Below are 18,668 nucleotides of genomic sequence, written 5' to 3'. Positions count from 1 at the left end.
GCTTCTAGAATAGATGGTGCTCTTCCTCCTCCCACCAGGCTTTGCATGTGAAGATAGCCAGAACAGGCCGCCCCAAGATGTGTTACTTTGACACATGAATCACTTTGAGCTGAGGTCAGTCGAAACCCTGTAGATTCCCTTAATTATACAAAAGAAAGTAAATTGGGCTCTTCCCTAGAATTAGGGTTTTTACCAGAAATTGCCTTTCCGCCTGGGAGACTGAGCTATACAGCAAGGCAAACATCTAACTGCAGAAACATGTGCTCTTTCTCACGCCTTTTCCTCAGGCTTCCCATCCCTTAGGTCAGGGCATCTATACCCCTATTTTGCCTCGTTGTCTTTGGAATCCTTGTGTCTATGTATATTCCACATATATATTTAATTCAATTTGGTTTATTCCTTTTACTCATCTGTCCGATGTTACTTGGACTGCTCAACCAGCCTGAAAAGAACCCAGAGAGAGAGGGGGAACTACCCCTTCCCCCCCCACACCTCCTGTTTGCCTCACCCGTCCTCATTCCTGGTCCACTTCATCTAACTCTTGCTCATTTGTCGCAGTTCAGCTAAAGCTTCAGTCATCAGAAACTTCATCATTAGTCTGATTTGGGAGCCCCTTACATCACTTACCTGCCACCATGCTCCAAAGCAGGAATGAATTTAATAATCCACATATCCCTAACGCAGGTGGAGTCTCCCTGCCACCGCAGGGATTTACTCACATTTGCATGGATGACTAAAACCATGATGTACGAGAGCTTAAAATTCCCCCCCTCCTTGCTTATTGAGGGTTCCAGAGCTTATTGGTGTTTCTATCTGTTTCTCCCAGGCATCACCTGGAAGGCAGACACTGTTCTGTCCTGCATCCTTCCTACACAAATCAGCGCCCCCTCCTCAGGTGACGCGCTACTGTGTCTCATGCCAGCTGCTGCTGTGAGCTGTGGGCCAGGTGCGTCTGCACAGGAAGCCTGTTCACCACCACCTCTGCTCATGCGGAGAAGTGAACTCATCTCACTGTCCCGCCCTCTCCTCAGCCCACTTCTGTCATTTATGGGCATTCTTCCCTTAAGGGAGGGCAAACCTTTCTACCCCAAACATGAGTCACCAGGGAAATTTTCCCAGTAAACATAGAGCTCATTAATTTTTTAAGTCAAAAAATCCCTTTCAGAGCTAGCTCTGCCCTGAGGTCTTGCTGGTGTTGCCATCTTGATGGTCTACCCATGCAAGAGGGAATTGTCTCTCTAGGGTTGTTGGGAAGAGTGCACCTTGCCTTGCCTCCCCAAACCTCGTGTCTATACTAAATGTCTGAGTTACCAGCCCCCTGGCCTGTCAACACCTCACATCCGCATGGGGTGAGCTGACTAACCTCACTTAGCCTATAAGATTCCGACACTGACTTCACTTCTGATCATCACCTAAGACTCTGGGACCAATTACAATGTGTACGTGATGGGGGCCAAAGGGGCCTCCACGCCACCAAGCAATTCTTAGAGCCCACTTGGGTGTCCTAGAATTCAACTCAACTCTGACACTATCTACCTGGAGAGGACGTCAGCTCTCACGGGTTAAGGACCCAGCCCTACCGGCCTGCCCAAACTTGAGACGCCAACCTCAAGCCCAGGTCGTGACCTGGGATTCTGACTGCTGGCTAAGAGCAGCAGGTCCCAGGACCTCCTCCTGGGGTTGGGTTAATTGGCTAGAGCAGCTCCTAGAAGTCAGGAAACACTCACTGGCCAGATGACAGGTTTATCATAAAAGAATCTGACTCAGGAACCACAGACGGGTGCTGTGTAGGACATAGAACAAGGAATGGGGACAGAGGGGAGCTGCGTGTCCTCTCCAGATTTGTCCCTGTCCCCAAATATCCACCTGTTTACCTACTCGGAAGCTTTCCCAAACTCCCAGGGGTTACTGACTGATCTGCCCTTCATCTTTCTCCCCTCCCTGGAGGTTGGGGAGTGGGTTGAGAGTCCCAGTCCCTGAGCACATCTTTCCCTGACAACACGTCTTCACCCTTAGGTGCTTCTAAACATCACCTCAACAGGTGCTTCCTTATCACTCTATCACTAAGGAAATTTCAAGGGTTTCAGGAGTTTTGTGCCACAAAAGGCGGGGGAAAAAAATACAGTTCTTATCCTAAGCCATGCTATTACAGCCTGTTTCTTCATTGGCCAAATGTCAACTTTGTGAGGACTCTGCTCCATTTCCTCCTCCCGGAGCATATATTATGTTCTTCTCCACAAAAGATGCTTGTAGAGGGGCAACCCGGGACAGGGCGGGCAGGTTGGGGGTTCAGGGACCAGAGGGCAGCAGGGACTGGCCTCCCAGGCCCCAGCGAGTCTCTACGCTCTTCCTCTGGGCTCTCCAGCTTCTCTCGTGGTCTGACCTCTTTTGTAGTCACACCACATGTCTCCCTGCAGCCGTCTCTCTGAGTGATGCCGCCCTTATATCCCTGACCTCCAGGCTCAAGTGTGCACATCTACACATGCCCATACCCCTCTCCAAGCGTCCACAATCAGGCACACACGCCCCGCACCCACGTTCCCAAGTGCCTTCTACATTAGCACAATCAAGGCCACGGGAGATGCCACAGAGGTCAGCGGCGTAAAGGCCTAATTAGCTCACTTACCCTACAAAGCTAAAAGCATGGAGCTGGAAAGAGCAGGCAGAACCATGAAAGGTTGTGCACCAAATCGGACCTGGTTGTTTTCCTTGCACATGCTTCGACTTGGGGGAACAGGGAGCATGAACTCAGCACCAGAAACCCAGAGGATATTTGAAAAGACAAGAACCCCAGGGGTGACAGCCTTCAGGAGACCAGGAGATCATTGCAGACAGTGAAGTGTCCACCCCTCCTCTCCCTGGCATGTGCTTTGAGCAGCCGGCTGCAGTATTTCCCCCCCACCCCACCTCCCACCCCCCACCCAGAGTCCACTCACCCATCGCTGAGTCTGAGGACACCTTTAACCTCCAGTTTGGGGCCACAGCTTTCTCCTTCCACACTGTTCACGGGCCACAGGGTTCTGTGTGCAGGAAGGGCATGGAGGCCACGCTAACCAGGGTTGTCTCTCCTCCCGCCCGCTGGAGAGGCGGGAAAGGTATGTTTCCTGCCCGAATTCCAGCACCTTCCCCATCCCCAGCGTCGATGGGATTGGAGCGCTGCTCCTGTCCCTCAGGAAACAGTCTTTCAGCCTCAAGCATGATTTATTAATTTCACTGCTTTGGCGGGGTCATTTATCAAAATTCCCTCAACAGTTCAATTAGGAACGGCCTGCCTCCCCAATCGGGGTTGGTTTTCTCATCTCCCCCAGCCAGCTTGTGGTCTGCCTCGCTGCCCTGACCACCCCTGGCGTGGGGAGCACCAGATGAGATCAATCACACTTCCCACGCGTCGCCTTCGCAATGCTGCCTGCATAAGAGCACTAAGGAGAGGCTGCAGATCAGTGTTTTCCTTTCCCTCAGCATCAAATGGTTCCTGTGGCACCGAAGGGTGGGATTTTATCTTTGTGCTCACAGTTTCCCCAGCAGTCCTGGAGGGGTCCACACCCACTGGTGCTGGGGAGGGTGCTGGGGAGACCTCGCTGGCTCAAGCCCTCCTCACCTCACTTGCTGGTAACTTGTCACTATGCCTCCCACCTCCACCTGCCCCCCTTAAACCCAGTTTCCTTACAGCAGCCAGAGAGATGAGTATGAAATGCAGATATGATCTCTCTGCTCTCCTGCTTAAATCATTGAGTGAACACACCTTCTATTAGTGAAATCTGTCTGCATCACAGAGCACCTGCTCTTCATCGTGGGGTCACTCTCCTTATCCTGGGCCTCCTTCTCTCTCCCGGAAGTCCCAGGCCTTGACCCCACTCTTTAGCTCAGGGTATAGCCCCCTCATGGCTTTGGAATCCATGTGGGTATGGATTCCCCGTGGGCAGGTAATTAAACTTGTTTCCTCTACTAATCTGATGTTAATTTGCTGGTTCGAGCAGCCTGAGGACAGGAGTCAAGGACAGTTGGCCCATCCCCAACACCAGCAATGGCTCCCCAGTTCCCACATGGGGATTCTGCCCTTTGAGTCCTGAGCGCCACAGTCGCCCCAGATCCTGCCCCCGTGCCTGTGCAAAGGGACGTTTGCAAACTGAGCAAACCTGGCCTTGTTCTCTGCCCAGCTCATCCCCTCTCTCCGTGGCTCACTTTATTCTTAGCAACACCCACTGCTGACAGCTTCTCTCACAAACCCTACTGGCCCCCGCCTGCTCACCCTTTATGAAAATACAGTCTTCTTGCCTGAATTGTTGTAGTCCCTGCCCCGGCCAGCATCTGCTCACCCCACTGCAGGGGAAATGGAAGTGTTGGGGTTTTCTCTGCCCTCCCACCATCAGCATCAACCATCTACACCTGTGGCTTGACGTTGGCGCCTGAGTGTGGTGTGGGCGTGTGTGGGTGGGCGCCCTCCACTGAGAGACAGAGCATATAAGGGGGCAGCAGAGGCCGGGAGGAGGTGGAGGATCACAAAAGACACCAAAGAACCCAGAAAGAATGAAGATTCATGGGGGGCTGGGAGGCTCCCACTGCATGGATCCGCACCCCAACCCCAGAGCTGAGGCCTTTGGTTCTCTTCACAAGTGGACAATTAACTGCCTTTAGGAAATCTGAGTGTCAGCTCCAAAGCCTCCTGCACCCCTTCCCAGAAGGCCTAGTGGGGGTTCTTACATCAATAGCCTCTGGTGATGTGTCCCAGTGCCCCACCACACAGATTAAGCCCCGACTGCAACTCTCCTCACAGTCACCATAATACTCAGCACCCCCATGGTATTGTTTTTTTAGCTCATTCAGTCTTTCTGTAATTGTTATTGAATACCCCCCAAGCGCAACATTGGCCTGGGTGGTGGAAGATGAGCGATTAAAAATAAAAACAAACAAAATAGGAGTGTGGACTCAAGAGCTCCCCTGCTGCTCTGCGCTGGCTTGAAGTCCTTGGTCTGGAAGCAGCTCTTCACAAGCCCCGTCCTGCCCCTTCCGCCCGTGGACCACTCCAGGTCCTTCCACCCGCCGCCTGCAGCTCTGCACCGCGGCGTTGCCTGCCTGGAGCTCCACCTCCGTCCACTCTGCTCCCTTCTCCCTCCCGCGCCAGCTGGACTGGGCCCCAGAACCCCGCCTCACCACTGACACTGACCATGTAGTGAGAAAAGACAACTCTTCCAGGAATTGCCACATGAATTCATGTAATTAAGTCATGAGTTGTGCATTTTATTCTCAAATCCCTGTGTTCTCTGCGTGAGGGCAGAGGTCAACACATCTGTCGTATCCACCGCCCGGGGCCTAGGACCATGAGGCCTTCAGCAGAGAAGGATTAAGTTAATAAATAAGCCAAAGAGCGGGTCCTTCCATGCCGGTCCCTCAGCCCTGGCTTGTCTCTGGCACATCCTCCTCAGCGGGAGTTTATTCTGTTTTGACCCTGGCAGCAAAGATGCCCAGAATTTTATTCATTACAGAGCAAGCAATAGGGCTGGTGGAGCAGCGGCGGCAGCGTTGGCAATGCCATTGAGCTTGATGGACTTCCATAGTAATTCAGCATTATTATGTGTCAAATATAATTTATGGTCTAATACAATGCCAGCTTTATAACCGCATTATTGCTATATATTTACATCTAGAAAAAAATAAATCACAGGGAAATTTTCCACTTTGAAGGACTTCATCTGGGATTCAATGTTGAGTCAACCAAGACGACGTTTGCTCAAGCTGAAATCAGAGACAGCTCTGGGCCTCACACACAACCCCAAACCATTTGTTGTTTTCTGGTTGTAGACACACCTGCCACCTCCCTGCGATCCTTGTACCTGAAGTGTCCTGAATGTGCACTGGGCACTGTCCTCTGCGTTAGGAATCCAAACCCCTCCCTCCCAAAAAGCAACTAACCAGGCAGAGAGAGCCGCCGCCTCCCCAGACAGCACCCCACCAAGCGCTCAAATAAAGCGTCCCAGAGACACGTGGCCGAAATGGCACCAAATGGCCTGACCACTCCCCGCTGCCAGCTGCGTCTTCATGGTGCTCTCATCGCGGCTTAGTGGCATCTCAGCCCCCAATTGATCAGGTCAGTTTTCTACTGCAATTACTACAGACCTATATCATTTCAGCACAGGTATTTGACGTGAACTGCAACAGCGCGATCCCCACCTCCTCCAGGATGGGCTCGGCAGTTAAACTTTGAGGGTCCTTTCTCCCTCTGACTTCCCGCCCCCCACCCAGCCCATTAGCACCGCCCACAATCTCAACTTCAGGGGCTCGCACCGCCCGCCCCTTCAAGGCCAGGCCTCCCTCCAGCCCAAGCTGCTGTTTCCTGACCTCCAGTGGGGTCTTCATTGGTCTCCCCAGCTCCCAGCTCCCCCACCCCCACCCCCGCCTCTGTTATTTCTCACAATAGAATCAGAATAAACTTGATGAGCACGAGGAGGAGAGGAGAGGAGAGAGGGAGAAAAAACTGAGGTTTTGAAAGAATTTTAAAATGTAGCTGTGAGCTTGCGTTTTTGCTCTTACTCTCCATTTGTTGGGGGGAAAAGATGTCCTGAACAAACCCCACTCCTACCCCCACCCCAGACCAAAGCCATCCAAGACACCAAGGCCCACAAATCCCGTAATGTCATCACCACCGAAGGGAGGATGCTGGGAACTGAGGTGGCTTTAAGCAGCCACATTTGGTTATAACCTGACATGGGGGCCTGGGCAGGGGAGGGGTCCCTTGGTTATTTGCCAGCTCTCAGCATGCTCTTGGGGTTCCAGCTCAGTGGACTGAGGACACATTCACCAATTTATCTCTCTTTCTCCCTGAGTAACTCATTTCTTCACGTCCCCTTTTTGTAAATAAACCCTCTATTGCCCCTTTTTGTATGTGCCTGCAGCTGAGTCTCATTGCAAGTCCCTTCAAAGCACTCAGTCAGGCAACCCACTCCACATCGGGGTTGCCTGTAACACATTCATGCTGCTGAACGCGATGCGTGTGCTCCGCAGAGCAGTGTTGGGAGGTTGAGGTCCCTGCTTCTCTCTCAACGATTCACGATTGTAACAATTTTAGATACTTTTGCTTACTAAAATATCCAGCTTTAGAACTGTCTGGCTTTCCAGAATAGGTGTGTTCCCAGGAGACTCGCTGCAGGTGGAGCTCATTTGCCCACAGACTGCCATGAATGCAAGAGGAATTCCCAAATGGGGGTGAAGACATCTTCAAAATATAGAGATGGAGACATTTATGAAGGTGGGGTTTATAATAAGGCACACATATGTGGCACGGAGAGACTTCCTCTAGGTCCAGGAAGGCAAATATGGGCTCTTGGCTTTTCCCTGCACCCCCATACCGGTAGTAATGGGGCCTAGGAAACCCTGACTGACCGAGTTAGAGGACGGAACTTTTTTGGAATTCTTTGGATGGGCTCTGGGGTTTCTGGAATTGGTTCTTTGATCTGATCAACTTTAAAGCCTCTCCTAAATGTGTTTCCAGTAGTAGAAGGAGTGGGGGTGGCATGAACTGTCTATAGAAAGCAAAAGGTCTGCACTGGACACTCCTGATCAACCACTTAGAAGAAACAAGCCACCAGGAGACTCAGTGGAAGATGCTTCTGAAGCACTTTGCAGAGCTAGCAAATATAATGGCTCAGGTTGGTAGCTCCAAACGGGGCTGGACAAAGTGGTAACAGAAGATGAGCTTGGGGGTTTGAATTCCCAGCTTCAGCACAGAAATGACCCGAGAGCTCCCGGGTGTCCTGAGGGAGAGTCCGCGCTCCTGCAGTCTCCAGCTGGAATGGCTGGAAATCAAGGGCGGTGTCACCTCCCCAGGAACTGGCTGGATGAGGGAGCAGGTTGGCCACCTGGCCTTGGGGGTGCTGACAGTTGAAGTCAGGCAGTGATGGGGAGAGAAAGTTGAGATGGCACTCATAGGAAGACCTGAAGTTGGGGATCTTGAGCCCCTAAATTCTCAAGAGTCTATAAGTGGGAGAAGTCTCCCCATTTCCAGGGCCTTCCTCACCCCAGTAGGATTGGCCTGTCCTTCTCCCTTTGAGGGGATTCACCTGCCTTGTCTGAGGGAAAGGTAATGGCCTCCCCGAGGCAAACGCCATGAAGACAACACAGGTCCCCTCCAGACTCACCCAACCAGCCCTCTGTGCTCTCAGCACAATACATATATAGACTCAAGTCCCAATGGGCCCCTGAAGGAGAACTGCTGTGCCTGCCCTTTGAAAAGATGCACTATGCTCCAGAAGAACTACTGGCGCTAATTTATACAGACAGAACCCAGGGAGCACGGGTGAGGATGAATTTCAGGGTGTGGGATGAAGGCGGAAGGAAGGCTGGATCAGGCTGGATGCACTGACCTGGGCCACTCAGCAGAGATTCTGCACACAATCTGGCAGCTCAGAGTGAGAAAGGACTCTGGTTGGCTAAAACAAGAACCAAAGGTGATCCACCTTGAGCAAAGTGAAAATATAGGACACACCTTTGTTAAAGAGGGGGTTCAGGGCCTCCCTGGTGGCGCCAGGGGTTAAGTCTCAGCATATGAAGGTATCTGCAGCCACTGCAGCACAAGTTCGATCCCCAGCCAGGGAGCTACCCACATGGCGCAGCAGACCTCTCCTGCCTCGCCCACTGCTCCCCTCAGCCGTGTATTGCAATAGATCTGCCCGTTCTGCTCCCCACTCTGTCTTTGGTAAACATCCCCTCCCACATCTCTGGCCTACGCCCAACTCTTGCACGCATAAATAAATAAAATAAATCTTGAAAGAAAGAAGGGATTCAAAGGCCATCAGAGGCTGGAGCAAGAAGTGGAGGGGACCTGCTATTTAGGACCCACTCACTACCTATACCAGGAGCATCCAGACCACATCCCCTTCCCCGTTTCTCAGGGGAGTCCCGTGTTTTGGAAGAACTCTGTAGTCCTGTGTGGCGATGGGCCAGGTCTCACCGCAGGAATTGCAGCACAGAATTGAGGAACAGAAATGCGAGGGGTCACAGACTCCCGGGAGCAGAGCCGGGAGCAGCAAGCACACGCCAGGGCAGATGTGACCACCATGTGGGCAGCAAAGCCAAAGCAGCAGTCAGCCCTGGCTGGGTCGACCTGGACAGTCTGCTCCAGGCCTCAGTAGAGACCGAACACCTGTCTGTCGGTCCCACAAACCACGGCACAACTGAGGCTCCATCCAAGACTCCCAAACAGCAGGCGCTGCTTCTCCCTATTTGTCTCAGCTCTTTGATAGAAGTATAATTGCCATGACTAATTGGAAGAGGCATCAGTCTCATTTTATGATGAAAAAGGACAGAAAGGAGACTCGTTGTCACTGCACAATTGATAAGGCCGTTGTTAGATTCATTACTTGAAGATCAGTGGGTATAATTAGTGACCGAAATCCAAGTAGATAAAACAGTTTGGCCCTTGTTTAAAATCTTGTCTTAAAATTGAGCAATTTCCCCTACTCCAGACACAGTGCCTCTGAGGGTCATATTTAATGATCAGATATCCCAGTGTGAAGTGACCCCAGGAGAATAAGAGAAGACTTTGTAAATTGCACTCGAACTAATTCCCCCATTAGTTGGTATTTCCTCACCCACCTTGCACATTATTTTATGAACTGTTAATAGTGATTCCTGCAATTATGCAATGTTTTTGTATTATCCAACTTTTCAATATGCAACTCAGGCCTAGGACATAGGATTCAATCAATAAGGTTTTGTGAAACTAGGTGACTGGAAGAATATGAGCAAAGCTCAGCTAATATTAAGAGCAACTTTGAGGGGTAGAAAATAGACCAAGCGTCAGATTCTCTAGTTTGCATGAAAACATGGACTGAAGTGTCCTTGAATTCTTAAACCTTGATTCTCAGATTTTTGTTCTGGGGTCTTGTCTCTTTTCCTTGTTCTCTCTTGGGTGGTGAGGTTGAGTCCGGGCTATTGAATTTCAGAAAAATAAATGTGAGGCAATACTTTCTCCAAAGAAAGAACTTATAACCCTTGCATCAAATGTCCTTCTGCATGATGGAAAACTTTTCAAAATAATTTTGAGGGTCAAGTCATCTATAAGGGAAGTGCCTGACATGATCTCTCCCGAAAACAATCTATAAGCAAGACTGAAAACAGATTTCTGAGAGATGATGAGGAGACCCTGGGGGCAGTCACACATTTATAACAGTTTAGAACTGAGAGAGAATCGACGATCTAGAAATAGCTCCCATCTTCTGAGGTGATGGGTGTGAACCCTGAGGTCCAGAAGAGTTTAGTAACTTATAGTCACACAGTGACAGAGTGGCAGAGTCGGCTGGAACCCAGCCCCAGGACATCCCTTCGTCCTCACACATATGCCTAGACGGGTGTCTCTCAGCCTCAGGACTGTGGACAATAGGAAGGAGCTGTCCTGCACGTAGTAGGAAGTTTAGCAGCATTTCCGGCCTCGACCTAGTAGATGCCAGTAGCACACTTGCCCACAGCTGTCACAACAAAAAATGTCTCCAAACATAAAGAGATGTGCCTGGGGGCAGCAAAATCACCCCCAGTTGAAAACCACCGAGACACATCTGGATGGAGCTCTCCCTGAGGTTCAGCCCCTGACTCAGCACAGGAGACACCGTGATTATCAGCTCCCCTTGGACAATGTGGAATATCCAAAGTGTAGTTCCTGAAGGCAGAGGTGGGTTCTGTTTCCAAAAGGACAAAGCGATATGGGCTGATGAGAACATTGGCTACACTCAGTCAAAACAAAACACCCTGCATTGGGCAAAGTGGTTGTAAGGATAGCTTTGAGAATATGGGGACCCTTACCATTCAGTTGTGAGAAAGTTAATACACACTCCTCATTCTGCATTTCAATTCTCAAGTATCTAAATTACTGAGGTTGGGGGTAGGTATTCAACTGATGGCATTGAACGAACAAATGATGCCCTTCCCAGGACTAATTATTTCTGAAACTTTGAAGGGGAGTTCATTGCTGAGATTTAGATTCGTTAACCTTATTTTAGCCTGGGGAACTTTCTCCATGGTATTCTAGATTTTTAAATGAGCTTAACTCCAGGCGAGCCACATTAGCACACATTCTCCCTGCTATGGTGGCCTAACCCCAAGGAGCTAATACAACTTAATAGTATGGCTTGGGAAAGGTGGAAGATATCCTTAGGATGGGACTAACCTTTATTTTATGAGCATTTCAATCAAGTAACGGAGGAATCCATTGAAGAGGACTGGTGGCAGGGTCAGGTACTAAATCCTCTCTTCCCCAGGAGAGAGTTCCCTCTGGAAATCATCCACCCCTAATTTCTGAGAAGGATCTCATTTCCGTCTGTGTGTTTGTCTCTGTGTGTGTCTTTATTTTCACCTTATATTTTATCACTTTGCTCTCAAAAGCTTTTAACCTCATTTCAGTCCCTTTTAAGAACTTGCATTTGGGGATCTCTCTAGAGAGGGGATTCAGGCGCCTCCAAAATCTTGTCTGAAAATGAGTCGACAGTTGTGACCAGTCAGAGATCTTTCTATCACTCCCTTTCATAGGGAGAGGGGAGTGGAACCATGGCCAACTTTCTATGAAATTAAATTTTCCGAAGTGGTGACTCCATCTTGCAGTTATGCATAGAGAAAATACACAATGTGAAATGCTGAGGTTTTATAAGGACAGTGAAGGGCTTGCCTCTCCCTTGTTAATCATCCAAAGCTCATTTCCCTCCTTAATTTCCAACTGTGCAATTCTCCCAATCTTACTTCAACCACCCCACCCTAGAGCCAGAGGAAGTGAGTGTGGCTGGGAAAAGATCAAATAAGTAGTTAAAAATGGGGAGACATAGAAGAATGAGCGGCTTCCAGCTAACAGGTTAAGCCAGTGGATTTGAAAGACAAAAGAAGGAATTTTCAAATTCCCTGGTCTGTGGGTGAAAGAGTTTAAGTTGTCCCCAGTGATCTCCACCTCCTGGTATTTGTGTTCTTATGTAATTTCCTCCCTTTCGGTGTGGACTTGATCTAGTGACTCACTTCTAACCAGTAGAACCAGGCAGAAATGATGGGAGGGCGCCTCTAGCAATAAGCTGCACACGGTCTGTGGTTTCCATCTTGTGTACTGTTTCAGAGTCTCTCATTTGTCCATGGTGAGGGGAGCAACTTTCCCGACTTGAACTGACCTGTGGAGAGTCCCACATGGCTAGGAGCAGAGGGTGCTCAGGCCAGCCAAGGGGAGGCTGATGACCCCAGTCCAACAACTGAGGCTGAATTCTGGCAACAGCCATGTTAGAGCGTTTGGAAGTGGATCTTCCCTCAGCTGAGCCTTCAGATGAGGCTGCAGCCCAAGTCACCACAGAGATTGAAGACACTGAGAGATCTTGTGACAGAGGCGCAGCTAACCTGAACTCAGATTCCAAACTGACAGTGACAGAGAAAACAAATGATCATTGTTTTAGGCCACTGAGTTCTGGGGAAATCTGCTATCAGACATCTAGATAACTATCAGACTATCTGTCCATGTAGCTACGTCTCTGTCAACCTACCAACCTACCTATCACCTATTTAGTCCTCTCCATCTTCTCTTCTCTTCTCTCTCTCTCTTCCCAACCCCCATCATCTATCAGTTTATCCCTTTAACAGCCGTAGATGCTTCCTCTTTTACAAAGAGTGAGATTGAAAGAACTGGGTGACTTTCTCCCTACCACACAGCAGGGCTATTCTTGTTTGACATGTTACTATGCACCTGACTCTTTTCTCTGTCTCCATTATGTACCCTGCCTTCTCCTCTTCTCATCCCTGTAAAGTTGGTAATTTTTTTTTCCTCTGTTTAAAAGTGAGAAACATGGAGATGAGAGGTACAGCATCCTTACTACTTACAATTAGTACATGGAGAAGCTAGGGTTCACCATCTTTATTTTTTCGAGTGGGGAGAGGGCTATGCCAATTGTAATGCTTTCTGTGTGAAGAGACTGACTCATGAACCACGTATTTGGGGTGTTTTCTCCCCCTGCACTTCATGCTGTAAGTCAGAACTGGCAAACGCAAATCTCTCATTTCAGAAAATGCTCAGTGGAGACTCGGTGTCTTCAATCACAGCCCAAGGCCTTTCTTCTAATGAAAAATGACCTAACATTTGAGCACTTGCTATGTGCTGGGTACTATTGTTATCCCCAATTTATATATTAGAAAACTGAGGCTTAGAACTTCCTGTTTCACACTATATAGGGAGTTAGTGGCAGGTGTCAGTTCAAGCTAGAACTACCGTGCTGTGCAACCCTCCTCTTCCCTTTCTTGAACATCCTCTTCCATGTCCAAAAATTGGAAGTGTGTGACTCTTAAGGAGGGTGCTCCATGACACCCCTCATGATTACCGCCATTCCCTCAATATGGATGAAACGTTCAGTATCTGTCAGATATCCATGTTTAGGCAAGGATTAGCAGGCATAGTCTGAGAATTCCTATGAAGATCCATTGCCTGATTCAGGTGACCCCTTATGAAGTCTATCATTCTATGAAAAGGAACTTGCAAGAGGAATTTCAGGCTCATATTTCACAGACAGAAACAAAATAATAACTACAATAAATACAAAGTCCCTGCAGGCAAGCCCAGACCCAATTACAGCTGCCTAGACATTTGTGAACATGGCATCTGTAATGAATTTATTTCCGAATCTCAATACACATTGGGCACTGGGTACCTATTATGTATACAGCATGGAGGTGCATGCGAACATGCCGAGTGGATGGTGAGTTCAGCTCCTGGGAAGTCAGAGGATACTGGGCAGCCAGCACAGGCATATATCTGCAATTTAATGCAATCACTTAGGAACATATACACATACATATTGAAATGTATATGTATAAACCCATATATAGATATAGATATAGATATACCAGAGCTATAAAGTTATGTACAGTCTAATTTCCCCTCCAAATCTTCTCTTCCTTTTGTTCCTCTTCTCTTCTTTCCCCACCTACATCCCCCCTTCCTGCTCCTCCTCCTCCTAGTTTTCCCCATCTAGGTAATTGGGACATCGCCTACTCTACTGCTCTAAATAGGAGCCCATGAGACTCTAGTTTCAGTGCTTGTCCCCACTCATGAACTTGAGTTGATTTCTGTTTTCCTGGCTTTAGGCTTTCTAGCTTTCCAGGCTGCGACCAGAGCTTGCAGGATCTTGGTCTCATCAAAGGTATGGCCAATTCCCTGGGCGTGCTAGTAAGTCTTACTGGTTCTGCCACATCATCTCTGGCAAGAACCTCATCATCGTAGGATCCTCTAATAGAGAACAACATCTTGGACTTCATAAGAAGAAACAGAAGGGTGGGTGTGGAAACTTTAAAAATAAATCCGTATTTCCCAGGCTTTATTTTCAATGACCGGCTCAGGACTCCTTACCAAAGATTCTCTATATAACTGCTTTCTTGGCAAGAACCATTCATTGGGTTTGGAGAATGAATGTCGATGTGACATATTATCCTAGAGAAAAGTCCAACGTGCTGTATTTAGAAAGACACAATAGGGACACACAAGCCTGAGGGGTTAGAAAAACTGCGAGGGAGCAAGTGATACAGAATCAGTCTCGAAGACCAGAAGTTTCTGAGTTATAGAGAGCAGCAAATGGTCTCTGAGGAAGATGGAGAAGTATGTGCAAAAACCTGGGAGTCTGGTTTTGAGAAAATATTAGATGACTTGTTATGATCAAATTTCACACTGCAGCAAAGTCAGTGGGTTGTTTAGAAACTGGCTTGGGGGAAGACTGGCAAGGAAGAGGAGGCTAGAGAGACATCTCTTACAGGTAAAAGATGATATGGATAAGGGCTAGACAGTGACGATGGGGAAGATGGGAGGATTTCAGTGATTTTTGCTGATAAAATTGACTGAACTTGAGTAACATGAGAAGGGTAGAGACCTTGGCTATCTTGTTGGTTATCCTCTCCTGCATTCCAGTAAGAGTTCAACACATGTGTAGTAAAAAAGTAAAAGAATAAATGCTGGAGTGATGAATTGGTAGATTTTTAGACTGGAGATAGAGATACAAACCTATTGTAGTTCAGTTTACATGAGCAATAAGATCACAAAAAATTATCAGTCCTGCTTGGATCCCATGCGTATTGAATAACTTTTCTGATTTATAATTTTCCTTATCGATTAGCATTCAGTGATGAGGTATGGAAAGTTTTATTTCTCGTTATACAAGATTACATTGACATCTGGTGTCTATATAAAATCCTTAAGTGTCTGGCCATGGGGCAACTGGGCATCTTTAGGTGGCCCCACAGGTCAGGTTTTGGCCTAAAATTATAATTCTCTGTCTAGATAACTAGTTAGGCTGTCTCTCCATTGTCACCTTGCTCTGTTATTTCCATGATATTCCAAAAGAATCAACCACAAGAGACTGTCTTTGCAACTGTGAAGCCATGATGACAATCTCAAAGATGAGCCATTGCTGGGAACTTCTTGGGAGATGGCGTTCAGACATGGACATGGAAGGAGACACAGATGGATTACATTGCAACTGCACATGCGGGCTCCTCCCCCTTCAGTAAGCTGTGAGACAATCGCTAGTCAGGATCTAACAACCTTTGTCCAGCAGGGCAATGGCTCATCAGTCTGGTAGGCCAAACTGTTTAGATAAGATGTTGGGATAAAGTCCACCAGTCCATCATTTAGTCTATCTGTTCAAACAGGTAGTGAGTTGGGCAACTCAGCCTAGCTCAGCCCTCCATTCAATTCCCTTGTTCAATGGCAACTCTCATCCTACCGATTTGCAGTTTCTTTTACCCTCTGTCTCAAGTTGTCCAAGAGAGAGAGTGTGACCCAGAGGGAAGCTGCAATGTCTTCTATCACCCGATCTTGGAAATGACATTTGATCACGTCTGCATGTTGGGTGCTCCATAGTGTGTGAATAGCAGGGGGTAAGCTCTGGGGACTGTCTTGGAGGTGGCTACACTGTTCTCTGTATTGCCTCAGTAGCCACATATCTGACAATCTGAAATGGAGGCTTGCCAACAAGAAGATAGGATGACTTTGTCCCAGCCCTTGTGGTTAATCGAAATAGGAAGACCGTGACTGTGGTATCCCTGCCAAATAGCAAATGAAAATGGCATTCGAAAACTGCAATTAGTACTCCTTTCACTGCGAAGGTCTGTTCTGCTTAATGATCTACATATCTGTGCATTCCAAGTAGGGGTATTAAATACCTTAGATAATGCAGACACTCTGCAACATTATAGCATCTTCAAATATTATCAGCGAAATGTTCCCTACTTGATTGGCTCTAAGTAATGCTTCAGAAGGTCCAGGTGGCATTGAAATGCAGCGGCAAGAGCTATGGTTTCTAGAAGTCTACATGCTTCATTATTAATAAACTCTGAAACATCCATCCCAACCTACCCTTCGGTCTCAGCACCCACCAGCATCCTCAGCAGCCACCTGTCCCCTGTGGAACCCTGTGCCAGCACAACTGAAAAACAATTTCCCAAGAACAGCATCAGCACTAGTGATATGGATTCACAATGAATGGGCAGCTTTGCCTCAATCTGGCGACCTCAGGCAGAGACATTTACTCAGATCCCTGGCTTGTGGGTGAGGTTGGTCAAAAAGAGAGGTAAAGTGAGAGTCTGTGTTAGACCAAAATTGATGGAGCACTGCAGGAACCTGCTGTCTAGTCGACTTGGATTTATTATTGCCTTTTGTCTGCTCTCAAAACTGTGGCTGGATAAATTGTTTTGAAACCTAAATCTACTCATTTCACTCTCCTGCTTTAAAACACATGAAAGATGTAAAAGAATTAAGCTAGATCACTCTCCAACTCCATACACAAAAATAAATTTGAAATGGAGCTATGATTTGGATATAGATCTAAAATCATAAAATATCTCGAAGAAAATGTAGGTGATACCTTCTACGGCATCAATGAGAGGGATGTGTTTGGGGATTCTACCTCAATGGCAAGGGAAATGAAATCAAAAATTAATAATTGAGACTACCTCAAATTAAATTTTCATTTCTTAGATGAAAAGTGAAAATTACATTTAATCTGGGCCCCCACCCTGAGCAGTGAGTGTCCCCGCCAAGCTGCTTCCCTGGGAAACACTTAACGTAGGTTGGATAGTTATCAGGTCGCCCCTGCTTTTACAACACATTAGTGTGCTTTTGGATTTTTACATGTTATTTCATATGATTTGGTAGATTATTTTTTGGGTGTGGAAATGCTCAAAACTTTTTCCATAGAAATCATTGATAATTGCTTCTTTGCCCTATGCCATCTTGGCTTATGAAAGGCTTCAAGATTGGTGCAATAATCAAAGTCATCCTTTTGATTGAACCCAGCACATTGCCAGGCCCGTTCATCCAAACACAAGATGGTTTCTCAAGTGAAATCCATCAGAAAATCTGCATCCTCAGTGTGACTTAATCCTTCAAAGTTTCACTTTACTTTCTGATACAGGAAACCTGCATTATTTCTGTATTATCTGTTCCCCGCTATTCAACTATAAGCTCCAGGAGAGCAGGGACTGCCGTGGTCTTGCCCCAGTGCTGCATTCCCAGTGCCCAGCACAGCACCTGGCACATGGGATGCTCAATAAATGGGTACAGATAAAACAAAATGGGCACTACAAAGCCTGTGGACCAAATCCTATGCAACACTTATTTTTGTAAATGAAGTTTTGCTAGGATATAGCCACCCCCCCCCCTTTTATTTACCTACTATCTATGTCTGCTTTCACCCCACCATGGCAGAGCTGAGAATTGCCACCAAAGTCATCAGCCCATGAAGTCTAAAATGTCTACAATGTGGCCCTTTACAGAAAAGTTTGCTGATCCCTAGTCTAGAACTCAGCGTTTCTCAACAGGAAAGTCTTACGCACGACAAATGTCTTTTCTCCCCATACTCATCCTGGGTTCAGCAGGACAGTGTTGATGGGAAAGGTTTGTTTTGGAAACTTCAAGAACAAGAGGTGGGGGGGGTCCCTTTAGGAGAGCTATTGGGCAGGCCTGGGGAGGTACTGCTGGCCAAGCCGCTGTCAGCCCAGAATGTAATGAGCCAATACATTGATTGAAGCGTCAGTGACTAGAAAGGAGAAGGTCGCCAACAAGCGTGACAGCATTCAGGGTCAAAGTCGGAGCCTGAACTGGGACCTCGTCACAGGGCCACAGACAGGCAGGGCCTCGGCTTCTTGTCATTCCTGGTCTCAACTGGCCGTAATAGATCTGTCACCTTCCAAGACGAGGTGGACCACAGAGCGCTGTGATTGATCGTCTGTGTCATCTCAGGATTTCTTAGCAACATCAGCCCATTTGTTTTGCACTAAATGGACAAGAGCTCATTGACTTCCATGAATGAATTCATTGACGCACGGAGCCAAGTGTCAACCCAATGGGGCAAGGTAGACCAAGAGGTGGTTGGGATCAAGGGCCCAGCTAAGTGACACGGTTCGGGAGCAGAAAGCGCCGAGTGTCCAGCCTGAGCTGGAAAGAGCTGGTGGGACTGTAATGCACCAGGGCAACAGCCCAGAGTACACAGCAGCGAGAACGGCGCTGGTGAACAGTTCGTCTCTGAACTGAAGGCAAAATGTCTCTAAAAATAAGGTCAGACGATTGCCAACTTAGTTCACAGAGCTTATAAAAAACTCTGACTGGGCCTCCCTGGTGGTGCCAGGGGTTAAGCACAGGGCTGTGAAGTTGTCTGCAGACTCTGCAGCATGAGTTT

This window comes from Talpa europaea (genome assembly GCF_964194135.1).
Source record: "Talpa europaea genome assembly, chromosome: 12".
Taxonomy (NCBI): Eukaryota; Metazoa; Chordata; class Mammalia; order Eulipotyphla; family Talpidae; genus Talpa; species Talpa europaea.
This window is presented reverse-complemented; position numbering follows the sequence as displayed.